This window comes from Limulus polyphemus, unplaced genomic scaffold, assembly GCF_000517525.1.
Source record: "Limulus polyphemus unplaced genomic scaffold, Limulus_polyphemus-2.1.2 Scaffold515, whole genome shotgun sequence".
NCBI lineage: Eukaryota > Metazoa > Arthropoda > Merostomata > Xiphosura > Limulidae > Limulus > Limulus polyphemus.
The window spans coordinates 357,906-372,254 of NW_013666125.1; the positions used below are offsets into that span (position 1 = coordinate 357,906).

At 34.6% G+C, this 14,349-nt stretch overlaps 1 protein-coding gene across 6 annotated transcripts in view; it reads right to left on the minus strand.

Moving 5' to 3' along the window:
- The window catches only part of LOC106458791 (discoidin domain-containing receptor 2-like), a 324,729-nt gene that overhangs the window by 274,019 nt on the left and 36,361 nt on the right, over positions 1 to 14,349 (minus strand). For 4 of the 6 annotated variants that reach the window (XM_022385128.1, XM_022385126.1, XM_022385130.1 and 1 more), the window contains exon 2: positions 6,678 to 6,922. The exons of 1 other annotated variant lie outside the window; for it this stretch is intronic. The gene's annotated coding sequence lies outside the window, so the exon portion shown is untranslated. Of the gene's footprint in view, positions 1 to 6,677; positions 6,923 to 11,961; positions 11,979 to 14,349 lie in introns of those variants that run through there. One more of the 6 variants, XM_022385125.1, reaches the window with a different exon arrangement.

The window sequence follows — 14,349 nt, forward strand, 5'->3', positions numbered from 1 at the left end:
CATTGCTCAACATCATGAAAATTAAACCTTATTTTCAATAAGCAATCCTGAAAAATATTTGGGGGTGCTTAACTTTTTTCCAGGTGTATATATACTTACAGATAACAATTGAAGTATTAAATTCCATGCATTTCCAATACAAATATTTTCAGTGCACAGCATCAATACCCATGGGAAGGGGAGGCTATTCCCATGTTTCGGGATACTGAGCATGTTACGCTAAACAGGGAGTCAAGGTCTTTTTTTTGTGTGTGTGTGGGGGTGGGGTGGGGGGGAGATGTTGACTAAAGCAAGGTTCTAAAATCAGGCAATGCTGCCAATGTCATAAATATCGTCTTTAGCAAAAAGTCACGGATTCGAAACCTACGGTTATTCAGTTTCTCGATATACATTTCTTTATATACATTGAAATGAGATTAGTTACTGTTTCAGATAACACGATGTTAAAAGGTAAATTTGTCATTTTCACCTAAGACGAATTTAAGCACTTGTCGTCCAATATGGCGGAGTAAACTATAAACCACATGACTTTACATGTCCGTGCAAGACCCCAAGATCCCACTCCTGATAAACTCTTACGTTGGTATGAATGCTTTCGTATTTTGCCTATATATCGGAGACATATAACCTTGATAGGTCGACATACTATAATTATTTATGAACTTTGCCAAAGATAATGTTTCAACATATTTTGGAGTAACTTGAAATGTTATCGTTTAACATTATAACAGACATAGTGCACAAATAAAACAATATTATTATTTAATTTTTGCTTCTGCATTAACGTCTAATTAATTACATTCTCAAATTTGACGTAAAAGGAAATAAAATCATAAGTAATTAGGGTTTCGATTAACCAGAAAATTTCACAAAAACCTTTCTTTATGGCGACCTCTGGCGGGAGCTAGGTGCATGATATTTACACTCACAGTTTGAACCGTAGCGTTCTGTAAAAAAACTTGAACGAGCCTGGTTTGTAGTTATTTTAAAACGATCAGTTTTTTATTTTACATGATAGTTTTTTGTGCCATTTCACGAAGTTTTCAGTTCTTTTCGTTTTATCATAAAACTTATTTACGTTATCAATTCCGTAACCTTCCGGTGGTTCAGCGGTAAGTTTGAGGGCTTATAATGTTAAAAATCAAGTTTCGATACCTATGGTGGGCAGCCCACAAATAGCTTATTGTTACAAGCCTGATCTTTAGCTTGAATATTACTAGAAGTTTATTTTTCTAACCTATAACAATACATGTTGCCTTTCTATTTGTCTTATTATTATTATTTTAGACAGTGTCTATTTAAGTGATAGAGAAATTAATGCAATCTCTTTCTCACCTTTGTGTGTGGATTTTTATTAGTAAAATATATTAAGAATCTCTCTTATATGCGAGTTTTACAAATTACGCAAATATTGCTATGGAACAATGATCAAATGTCCTCAAAAGTTTGATGCTTCAGCTAGTTTAAACTAAAAGTAGCATTTTTATTTATTTCTTAATGCAGCATGTACTTTCAACAAATTGTCCAACAGATGGCAGCATTTATATTGAAGCTTTTCGAATTTTATTACGCTCCTACTCCTGTTATGTTAATGTTTAGAACAACAATAGGAATTTACCGTACGTCTAGTACGTCTATTTCACAGTAACAGTTCTCCATGAACACCTCACAACCTTAGCGTATTGTTATAGAGAGAGATAAGTGGAGAAGTAACAGGATGCCTTTTGGTCCGATTAACATTAAAATTCTCAGACTGCAGCTCGATCGATGATAATTGTCTCCAACACAGATAATTAGATATTGTCTCTACCTGGTGCTTCATGTTGTCAGTTGTCCAGTTTTTGGTCAGTTACAAGTTTTAATATCGTACGAAGCTAAAGTACGTGTAGTTTGGAAAATTGAAGGTATTAAAGTTGAATAACTTTAATCTTTAATTTATATGGAGTTTTGTTCATTTTGTTCATGTATGTAAAAACTAAGGCTTGTGACTTGATACTTGGCACGGTTAATTGATCATTCGCATTTATTAAGTTTCTATGTCAGCTCTGTCTTGAACATCCTTAATTTTTGTATATTTTCTTTCCTCCCCTGCATCTTAACCCTCCACCCCTTTCTCTTTTCATTATCATTGTTCTCCATCTTTTCTGTGTCTTACTCATTCTTCGCCATCAGTCATATCTTTGGTACTTCTCTAGCTAATCTCATCTTCTTTTTTTGTCTTATTTCATGCACTCTCTGTTCCACGAGCTTAACGTAAATTGTAGTGAATGGAAGTCTAATAATCTTATACAAATAGAAGCGTCTGGAAAAAGTACTTTCTTATACCCAAGTAAAATACATATAATAATGAAGACTTCTCACAAGTACTAACATATATAATATCAACACAGAATGAAAGCAACCCAAAACTATTTGGACACCCCTTAAACACTGACCTGTTTTCTCTGAAAGCACGTGGGTAGTTTTGTAGGGTCAGCAAAATACCAAAACATCTCGAATTATGTGATGATGGAAGTATTGACAATCGATGTACGATATACTGGTCACGCGTGACTCACGGTGTACAATACCATAAAAAAATATCGTAAACTTAATAGTTCAACTTCTGAAAAATGTTCCTGTCAGCTTAATGCACTGTGACAATCGCTCACTTGTCAGGATTGAGAAATATATCCAGAAATCAATTTTGAAACAAATGCACAATGGCTCTAGTGCACCCAGAAATTAGCTTTGAAACAAGTATTGAAAAAATGCAAAGTGGCTCTCGTGCACCCACAAATCAGTTTTAAAACAAATTCACAGTAGCTCTGGTGCACCTAGAAATAAGTTTTGAAACAACCATACAGTGGCTTTAGTACATCCATTGTGGCCACGCGTAAACAGATATTTTTTGGAGTAGCGTGTTTTTCACGAACGTGAATACCGATATGGAGTGATAAGAGCGGCTTGATCCAGTTTCGAAGTGATGGTCGAACGAGTTCTAGAGGCAGGCGTCAAACCTTTCGACTGTACTGAGTGGATTCTACCCAAGGACACACAAGAACTTAAATAAACACGTTCCATATGCTGCTCCAGCAGAATAATGACCAATGCCCGATTTAAAAGTAACAATATCATTATATTCGAATGCCTCTCACAGAACCCAGTTGTAAATCTATAGAATGTAGGTGAGGTAACACAAACAAACACAGATGTTATTTAGAAAACTTGGACTTCATCTTCCTAATCTGAGTTAGCTGGCCAATCCTTTGAAAAAATAATGGACACATATTCCACGAGAAACCTTTCGAAATCTAGTTGAGAGCGTGCTTGTAAGAACATTAGCATCTAACCAGGTAGTGAAACACCATATTAAGTTAGTTAGTTATGAATTTCGCGCTAAGCTACACGAGGGCTATCTATGCTAGCCGTCCCTGATTTAGCAGTGTAAGAACTAGAGAGAAGGCAGCTAGTTATCACCACCCACCGCCAACTCTTGGGCTACTCTTTTACCAACGAATAGTGGGACTGACCGTCACATTATAACGCCCCCACGGCTGAAAGGGCAAGCATGTTTGGTGGGACGGGGATTCAAACCCGCGACCCGCAGATTGCGAGTCGAGCGCCCTAACCACCTGGTCATGACGGGCCCCACCGTATTAAGACAGTTGAGATCTACCTTTATGGCTACAAATTCGGAAACTTTTGTCATGATGAGTGTAGGTAATAAATAAACTATGATAAAGATCGAGAGAATCATTATAGAAAATAGAAGAATCAACGAAAATATTTGAAAGCATTCTTACATTGGAGAAAATAAACTTAGATAAGGATCGACTGTAACACCTATCTATCTGTCCAGTTTATTTTTGTAACTGTTACTCCCCTCAATGGCTCGGGATTCGATACTCGCGATGGGTACAGTGCAGATAACTCATTGCATAGCTTTGCGTTTAAAAACAAACAAAACGTATTTACCTATCTACAAGGAGACTGATTTTGAAAACTACCTTTAAAAATAATTCAGAAAAAAAATCATCTGAAACCTTTGTTTAATGCCCAATTCATTCATTGTGTTTAAGATATAATTTCGGGTATCATAAACTAGAAAGTCTGTATGTTTCGTTGTGAATTTTAGGTAGAGATTTAGAAACAGCACTAGCCTCACAAAAATACTTTCTAGCATTCCTATAATATATACCGTACTTGATAGAAGAGATTATTTAATGATTAACTATGCTACACGGCAGCGCCAAAAAAATTTTTGAACCCTGGCTTTAGGTTATAAACCCTGAAGTTTACCACTCAGCACCGTGGGGGGTAACAAATAAGGGATTATACATAGTTTCTACCTATTGCAATCCATAAATTTCCTTGACAAATATTTTGTACCTTTCTATCATTTATGATAAGTGAACAATTAGTTGATAATCATTTAATACAAAGCTGATTGGATATTTAAAAATCAAAAATAAATTATATCAAGCCCCTCCCCCTAGTGGCCCAGCCTATAACTGATGGCTTATAATGCTAAAAACCGGATTTCGATACTCGTGGTGGGCACAGCACTGATAGTTGGGTGTGAAGTTTTGAGCTTGATAACAAACAAACAATATTATATTGACAGATATTTTGTAAATAAACTCGAAGTTGATAATGGAAAAAACGTAAGTAATTAATATATACCTTAATTTCAAGGCTAACTGTAAATAAGAACAGCTAAATTAAAATATTGGTTATGATTGGAGTCGGACTTGACTGGAGGTCGGCGTGCCCGGATGATTTTTAAGTAATTAATATATACCTTAATTTCAAGGCTAACTGTAAATAAGAACTGCTAAATTAAAATATTGGTTATGATTGGAGTCGGACTTGACTGGAGGTCGGCGTGCCCGGATGATTTTTTTGTTTGAGGTTAAGCACAAAGCTACACAATGGGCTATCTGTGCTCTACCCACCACGGGTATCGAAACCCGATTTCTAGCGTTGTAAGTCCGCAGACATACACTAGGGGGCTGCCCGGATGATCAAATTCAAGACAAACAAGAATAGCTCAAGAGTTGGCAATAGATGCTCTTCACTAGTTACATCTTCTTAGTATATCTGTTAAACATTGGGGACGAAATTTGGCGCGAAAATTTTCGAACAAACAAGGAGAGTTATGGTAGAAATATAAACATCTTAGTTATGCTAAAATGTAGTTCAAGGAGGTAGATATAGGAGTGGGTGAATATTAATAATAATAAACAACAACAACATCTCTATCTGTATACAGCAATAAGTATCCCAACTTGAAGTGGGGCATAACTTGAAGCGTAATTAATATATCATGTATAACGTTTAAAGGGACACCCTATAAAAACATTAGTGGCTTTTACACTACCAGACCAAGTTACGAATAAGGCTTCGTATGATCACATATTATTAACAAAAGAATGATCCAGGTGGCTAGTGGGAGATGCACGACGAAGTGAGTCACTAACAACGGAATACGTAAGTTATGTGAGAAATGTAGTGCTCTCTTTATTCGCAAACCACAAGAACATATAAATTAAAGGAGAGACCTAAAAACTGTGACGAAAAGAGTGGGAGTTGTTCATGGTAGATTCAATTGGCAGCTCGAGCTGTATGACTCACTCAAAAAGTACGACAAAACGAGTGCAGGGTTATGCACAGTAGTCTGTTGGATCCAATTAAACTTAAAAGTTCTCGGGCAACAAAGCCCATATGATAATCAATAAACAACATAACTGCCACATTTTGTCGTAACTATAAAATTATTCGGCTGTATATTAGGTTAGTCCGACACAGAGGTATACATATATATATAAAAAAATCGTATTATAACAAATTAATATCAGCATATCTCTCACGTCACTGATTTCTCACATATCACTTCTATACTTCGAGCATGTTAATTGCCATTAGGCCAGTTCCGTGCTTTATGATTCGTTTCAGGGAATGAAAGGCATGACTTTGATATCCGATATACAGTTAACAATTCTTGCATGTAATAGATTGATGAATATTAAAGAATCGTGGAACACTTACAGCACGTTTCTTGATCACTCAGCAGCGTAATATCGTAGCACCAGTATAGCCGCCATAGCTTCCGCTCATGATATGTTCATTCATTTCATTCTAGTCCTCAAGCCCATTATAATTAATTAATTAGATATTGCGACAGAAGCACTAAAAAAAAAAAAACGAAGAAACTTTTGTGTTAAAGATAACTGCGTTAATGGTTCTTAGAAGAAATTTGATATTTTGTAAGAATATGTGCGTGTGTCTTACTTACATTGTGGTGGTCCTTTACTAATTAGTTTCTCGCGTGTTAATGTTAAGGTATATAGGATTAAGAGACTCAAAGAAAAACTGGTGACAGGAAGATACTTGTACATAAATATCCACGTCATTAGATAGATAAAAATCAAATATTTTTTATCAATCTGTCTATCTAATGATTAGTTAATACGCTTTAAAATCACAGCGTTTACACATGTCGGGATTGAAGTGATGTATATTATTATTTTAAGAGTCTCAATGATATGTTTCTATATGTGTTTTTAACATAAAATTTTCTTTCTGAGCTGTGTATGAACATCTGAGAATGTATAATATATATGTATACCCTCAGTTCTGTAGCATATCAAGCCCAAAGCACGTTTATTACAAAACTGATAATTTTAATTACTAACCTGGTTGTCTTGTTTCTCTAGAACAGACCAACTTAACTCTTAGTAGCTGATCCCGGAAACTACGAAACTTTCGTTATTTTGTCGGGTATTCAAGCAACAAGTCAATATCAAACGTACGTGGACAACTCCCCCAAAGGACGTCAAGTTAAAAGTTACTGTTTTTGGAACTAAAAAAAAATATTTGGCGAAACCTAGTTGGATTGGAACAACAGGTGGATTGGTGGTTTCAGCTTAGATTTCCAGAGCTGGAAGAGTAAATAAGAAAATAAACGCATCAGTCATACTAATATAAAACAAAAGGTAAAATCATGAAGTATAACAATAGGCTATGTCAAAAACTACTTGTTTTTATGTAATGGAAGATGAATGAAAAAACAACAACAATGACGTAAAAAGTGTAAAGATTTTAAAGGGCAATAATGCTAAAAAAAAAGGCGTTACGGACAACAATGGATAATATAAAAGGGATGAACTTCCAATACAGTGCAATCGATTAATCATTACCGATAAAGACAACAATAGTTTTAAAACTTAACAGTAAAAATGGCAAATTTGTTATAATTGTCTCCCAAGTGGGTCAACGGTATGGTTTTGTTTTCTTGTTTGTAACTAAGCGCAAAGCTCCACAATGGTCTATATGTGTTATGCCCACCACGAGTATCGAAACCCGGTTTCTAGCGCTGTAATTCGGCAGATATACCACTGTGTCACGGGTAAAGACTTACAACACTAAAATCAGGGATTTGATTCTCCATGATGGACAGAGAGCAGATAGCCCACTATGAAGCTTTGCGCTAGAAACAACGTCGTTAACATTATAAATTAGCTGTTATTTGTTAATAATCGAAACAGAGAGGAAAGAACAAAAAATTACAAAAACGCCATCTAGATTTGTTAAATACTATTAACATTTAATTAATTCAAAAATACAATCACAGCAACTTTTACAGTAGGAAAGTTCCGATTTTAATGATTACAATAACTTTGAATTTAACTGTTACCCGATGATGAGCCGGTACTGTGGTTTTGAAATGTTGTAATCATTAAAACCAGGACTTACCTACTGTAAAAGTTGATGTTGTTGTAATTTTGAATGAATTGTTCATTTCGTTAGGTTTCTCATTAAACATTAATTGTTGATGTTTATTTTTGTTTGGAAAATGCGGAGGAAATTGTTTTGTCTATTTGCATCTTTTGTAATTTTACCTTTGTTCATGTGAAAAATAAATATACTTATACCATAAAAACATTTTCATACAACTGATCTACTTTGTCTACCACTCCTTTCTCAAGGAGTATAGAGACCAATGCCAATTTTTCTGTAAAAACAAATGCCAACCTACGCTATAGTCATGTGAAGGTCGAGCCATGATCTTTTATTTATTTTTTCTAAGTAACTAAGTGGAAAGTATATATTTTGACGCTGTTCGAACGTTAGTGTCGTGTTTTAAAAAATAGCACCATATTTTCAAAAACAGTTTGGCTTATTTGTCAATATATATTCTATATTTTCAATGTGTCACATGTTCCGGGTATATCAGGTAATTATTCTAAGTTTTCGATGTGTCACATGTTCCGGGCATGTCAGATAATTATTCTACGTTTTGTCACATGTTCCGGGCATATCAGGTAATTATTCTAAGTTTTGTCACATGTTCCGGGCATATCAGGTAATTATTCTAAGTTTTGTCACATGTTCCGGGTATATCGGGTAATTATTCTAATTTTCGATGCGTCACAGTTGCACTAATTTTACATAATAAAAGCATTACACCTAAGGACTCAAGTGCACAATCTCATGAATAATTCTGAAAGTGTGGGTTTATCGAACTCAGCCCCTATCCTCTCAGAGAGGTGTGTTGGGAGCAAAATACAAAATCCACAACATATGTTCTTTATTTTTCTTTAAAAGCTCAAAAACTATTCGTTATATTGGTTTAATCGATATTGCGGTCGTAAAAAATGTTTTTTTTTTCACACCAAAAAACACAACAGAAATAACTTCACGCTTCTACTTCTGGCATGTTGTAATTTTCTATTCAAAAACGACATTAACAAAAGTGTGGCAACTTTCCAACGTTTTCATCGTATTTTAAAAATGATCGCTATCATTTTCGTCAAAAGTGGAATTTGATCGAAACTTAAGGTGTTTTGTTGTTGTTGTTGTTGTTGCTAAATTCTGCCTTCTTCATGTATCATACATCTAAAGCAACTTTCATTGTCCTTGAAGAAAACAAGATAATATTATCAAGTAAGTTTGTTTCACAATTTTCAACAAGTTTTATTCTGGAAAGGAATGAAATCTTAAAACTAGCAACGTAGCGTAATATTTGGTTTTATAATTTCAAGAGAAAATATTATTTTTTACTTCTTTGTTTCACAAAATCTTTTCTATTGTCCATTTTGGTATGCATTTCCATATATGATGGCAGCAAACGTGCAGGATAGATTTTTTACTATATAAATAAGAGACAAAACAGAAATACAAGACAACCGAAACTGATTTCTCAAAGATTTGGAATAGACTAGCTTAGAACCTATCACATCTTAATATCACTATAGAAGCTTGTTCGGTTGTGGATACCTTTTCTTTGTTTAATATTGTATATTGTAATATATATATATCTTAAATATTTTATACGGTGAAATAAAACGGACTCAAAACTCCATAAACATTTGTTTAATATTGTATATATGTGTTAAAGATTTTATACGGTGAAGTAAAACGGATTCAAAACTCCATAAACATTTGTTTAATATTGTGTATATTTTAAATATTTTATACGGTGAAATAAACCGGATTCAAAACCCCATAAATATTTGTTTAATACTGTGTATATTTTAAATATTTTATATGGTGAAATAAACCGGATTCAAAACCCCATAAATATTTGTTTAATATTGTTTAAAAACTTCAACTCCTCGATCTGTAAATCCTTTTTTAAACCTATTTTTGTCTATATAGTAAAGAAAACAAAACAAAACAAATAAAGACAGCCATGTTTCAATCAATAAAAGTATAAAAACACGGATCCGTGTTTCATATAACAAAAGTGTTTATAATTTCTTTTCAGGCACATTGTGCTACTTTATTATGAATATAAAAAACACACAAAAACCGACGTTTTTTTGGCACAACGAAAGGTAACATCTTTATTGTTAGTTACAGCCAATTTTGTAGATATTAGCCCTGATGATGGGAGGGTAGGGAGCTATAACTACATAATAGGGAATTTTACCTTTCATTATGCCAAAAAACGTCGGATTTTTTATCTTTTACACTTAAGAAAGTGTATATGTGCAAATACAGACAGCCATGTTTCAGTTAATACTTGCACATATCTTTATGATCCCACCACTATGTAGAAATACAGACAGCCATGTTTCAGTTAGTGTCATCATGATCCCACCACTATGTACAAATACAGACAGCCATGTTTCAGTTAGTGTCATCATGATCCCACCACTATGTACAAATACAGACAGCCATGTTTCAGTTAGTGTCATCATGATCCCACCACTATGTACAAATACAAACAGCCATGTTACAGTTAGTATCTTCACGATCCCACCACTACGTACAGATACAGACAGCCATGTTTCAGTTGGTATCTTCATGATCCAACTACTATATATAGGCACTAAAAAACAAAATCTGGAAATCTCCATACTTAAACTGTATATACAAATAGGCGAAATTTGGCTTAAATCACGTTTACTGTAGACGACTGTCTATGAAAACATATCTCCCACGTTTTGCCATAACAAAACCACGATGTTTCCTGTATTACGCACGCGTAAGCCGTCAAGAAGTTGGAGCTTGTATTGCGATTCAATATGCTTATAGGCATATTAATAATATAGTGGTTAGCACATGGGACTGCTTATACCATGCAGGGAGGGGATCTCTGACATGGACGTGTAACTCACTGTGTGCATAAGATATCGTTCAGACGAACAATAAAATAGTAATGCCAATACGTAATGAACATTGATATGATCAAGACCGTAGGAAAACCGATATTTGACAATTAGTGCTGAATAAGAATTAGTAAAAAAAAAAAGTAAGATTTTAATGGATTCCAATCCTTTTTCTCTGTCTCAAACATTAAAATCTTATTCTGATGGATCAGGACTTAGCAAAGCTTAATAGTTAGGATGCTGGTCTGTGGATCTGAGGTTCTCTAGTTCAAGCCTCGTTACCGAAAAGAAAAATCGCGCTCTGCACTTTGGAGCCTGGATGAGTTTATAAGAGCGATAGTCAAATCTCACTAGTTGATTAGAGTAGGTCAAGGGTTGGAAGTGGGAGATATAGACTAACTACATTCCATCTAGCCTATCATTTCAAAACTAGGGACGACTAGCTACATTCCATCTAGCCTATCATTTCAAAACTAGGGACGACTAGCTACATTCCATCTAGCCTATCATTTCAAAACTAGGGACGACTAGCTACATCCCATCTAGCCTATCATTTCAAAACTAGGGACGACTAGCTACATTCCATCTAGCCTATCATTTCAAAACTAGGGATGACTAGCGCAGGTATCTCCCGAATTTGTTTGTTTGAAGTTAAGCACAAAGCTACACTATGGGCCATCTGTGCTCTGCCCACCATGTGTGTTGAAACGCGGATTCTAGCGATGTAAATCTCCCGAATAGTTTTGCGCAAAAATTAACAAACAAACAAACTGATGGCCTTCTTGTTGTCGTATCAATGGTAGCACGAGTAACCTTAACACGAAATCTGCTTTATAAATATGTTTTTCTTTAATTCACAATAATGCCTACCAATAGGTAGGTTAACGAACATCACAAATAATTAGAGGTCTACTTGTTTTACACTACAGTATTAAAATAAATATTTTATTCCCATATAACACAAATCAATTACGTGTTCGTCATTCGCTTACAATATTTTTTACTGTCTCGTAACTGCGCACAACTCCAGCTGGATCTAGTTTATAGTACATTAATAGAGTGCGTAGGAATTATTGTTAAATATTTTATTTACATTGTTTAATTTTTGTTTTTATATATTTATAATAAGTTTGTTAATTATTTCTACTTGAATTTTAAGCGAAAAGTGAGTCACAAACTGTCCATCTCTAACATACAAAAATACATATTTATAATTCCTTAATTAACTGGCCACGTTAGTTTTCATAAATTTAGAAAATAAACCAATGTTGTTTTAGCGCAAAGCTAAACAATAGGCAAACTGTGTTCAGTCCATCGCAGGGAAATGACCCCGAACTTTAGCGTTATAAGTCCATAAACTTACCGCTGACCCACCAGAGGACTCCAAAGGAAATGAAATCTGAAAATCAGGTTACAACTAATTCAGCGACCACTACTTATTGGAACTTATGAGTTTTGTTTTCTGCTTCATTTGTTTCCCTTGTGGGTCATCGTTATGTCTGCAGACTTACAACGCTGAATCCGTAGTTCGATCCCACGTGGTCGATAGAGCGCAGACGGCCCATTATGTAGCTTTGATCTAAAAAAAATAACTTCAATAAAAACTGTTTCATTCAATTGTTATAACTATACGACATAGTTTGTTAGCTTATTGTTTCAAATAATTTTACATGCACGTTCAGATGTATACCTAATACCTAAAAAATAAGCTACAGGCTACATCTAACAGTTACTTCTCCACATAAAAAAAAAAAAGATGATGAAAATCTGGCGCGCTTTGGACAGGTGGACTTCCCTTCTTCAGTCCTTCTTAAATAAAATAAAAATCTTTTTGTTTCTTTTGTTTATAAGCACAAAGCTACACAATGTATATGTGCTGTGTCCACCACCTGGATCGAACTACAAATTTTAGCATTATAATCCTTCATTGCTGCCGCTTGGCCATTGGAGAGGCAACATGAAATTAGATCGAGAGCTTTTATTAAAGGAAAATAATGAAAAAAGTACTTTTCTTGTTGTTATTCGGGCAGATTTCACTGTTAGAAAAATGATCTATTCTGAAACTTTGTTCGCCTTAAAAGAAGCATATCTGACATAAAGAATACGTAACTTGTCTTTTCTATCTGCTTATAAACTTTATTTTCTAGGATAGCTACTCGTGCTTTTCTCGCAGTGGTCATTACCTTGGATAAACATGTAGTAGTGTACCGACAGCGTGAAAAATGAGCGGTCAAATTCATGATGGTCAACCTAAGAGTCGTGGAGGGGGGGGGGGCGATACGTTCCTAGATGGTTAACGAGCGTTTATCGTGTGTGAGAACGGCTGATACCGAGAGCATAGAGGGCGTATTTTTCTGTGAGGCGTTTCTTGTACGTCTCCCTATTCTATCATTATAATGATATCAACAACAAGACAAACATGTAAAACTGACTTTATTTATTCAGATTTTATCAAATATTTTGTTTTTAATATTTCCAGTACAGTAATGTTTTCTTTTTCGTTTCTTTTAAATGCTTAGGCCAAGACCAATCCCCCTCCCCCCCAAAAAAAGACCTTGAATCAGTTTTTAATGCGTATAGCAAAAATTTACATTTCATTGATGCATTGTACTTCAGTTAAAAAAAAATACAGGAACAGAAATGTGGTATTTATCGATCAGCTCATTTTCAACTTGCAAGGTTTCGTAAAAAAAAGTAAAATAGAGGAAGCATTCTATGGAAAAAAAAACCAGATTATTAGATATCAGTTTTAACACTAATCTAAGGATTTGTCTCCAGATACAGTTGAAGGGTATTAATGATAATTTGACTTATCTGGATCAACACTCGTTATTAATCCATGGCAGTTTGATTCATACGTATCACACCCACATATAATAGATACTAATGATGATATGGTTGACTCGAGCATAACCTCAGTGTACATAATGTCAACTTTAATCATATGCAATGCACTCAGTGATATTGATGTCGGTGCATGATATACTTGTACGTGTGTGAAATATAGGTTTTTCCTATTCACTGCACAACGAAACTTCACACATGGACTGCTGTACCACAGTTAAATCGAAGTCAAAAAAGGAAAACAAAACAATTTATACCACAAACAAATAGCAAAAGACAGATTATTTTAACGTTAACGATATTTCGGGCCGAAACTTCCGTTTTCTGGGGATTTTAAGTACAAAGAGTGCATGAGTGTTGTTGATAGTGTGATTAACTTGAACATTTGCTACGATGTTGTGATTTAATAGTAAATAATTTTAACGAATATTACTTACACGTTCATTCCTTTTTCGATGCAGCTGATAGATACACTTAACATGTGTTAATGGTCGTTTGTTAATAAATTATGGTATTTATAATTGATTGATACTTTGTATATAAAGTTGATTAATATGGATGTTGATTTTACGCACTTGTTCTAAAAGTGGACAAACATTAAAGATAATTGTATCCATTTTCTAGACATAACTCTTGGGTGTCATGGGATGCTTAAGTCATCTTTATTTATAACGGGTCTACCATTAACAATATGAGCCAGGGTATACCATCAACATTATGAGCCAGGGTATACCATCAACAATATGAGCCAGGGTATACCATCAACATTATGAGCCAGGGTATACCATCAACATTATGAGCCAGGGTATACCATCAACATTATGAACCAGGGTATACCATCAACAATATGAACCAGGGTATACCATCAATAATATGAACCAGGGTATACCATCAACAATATGAACCA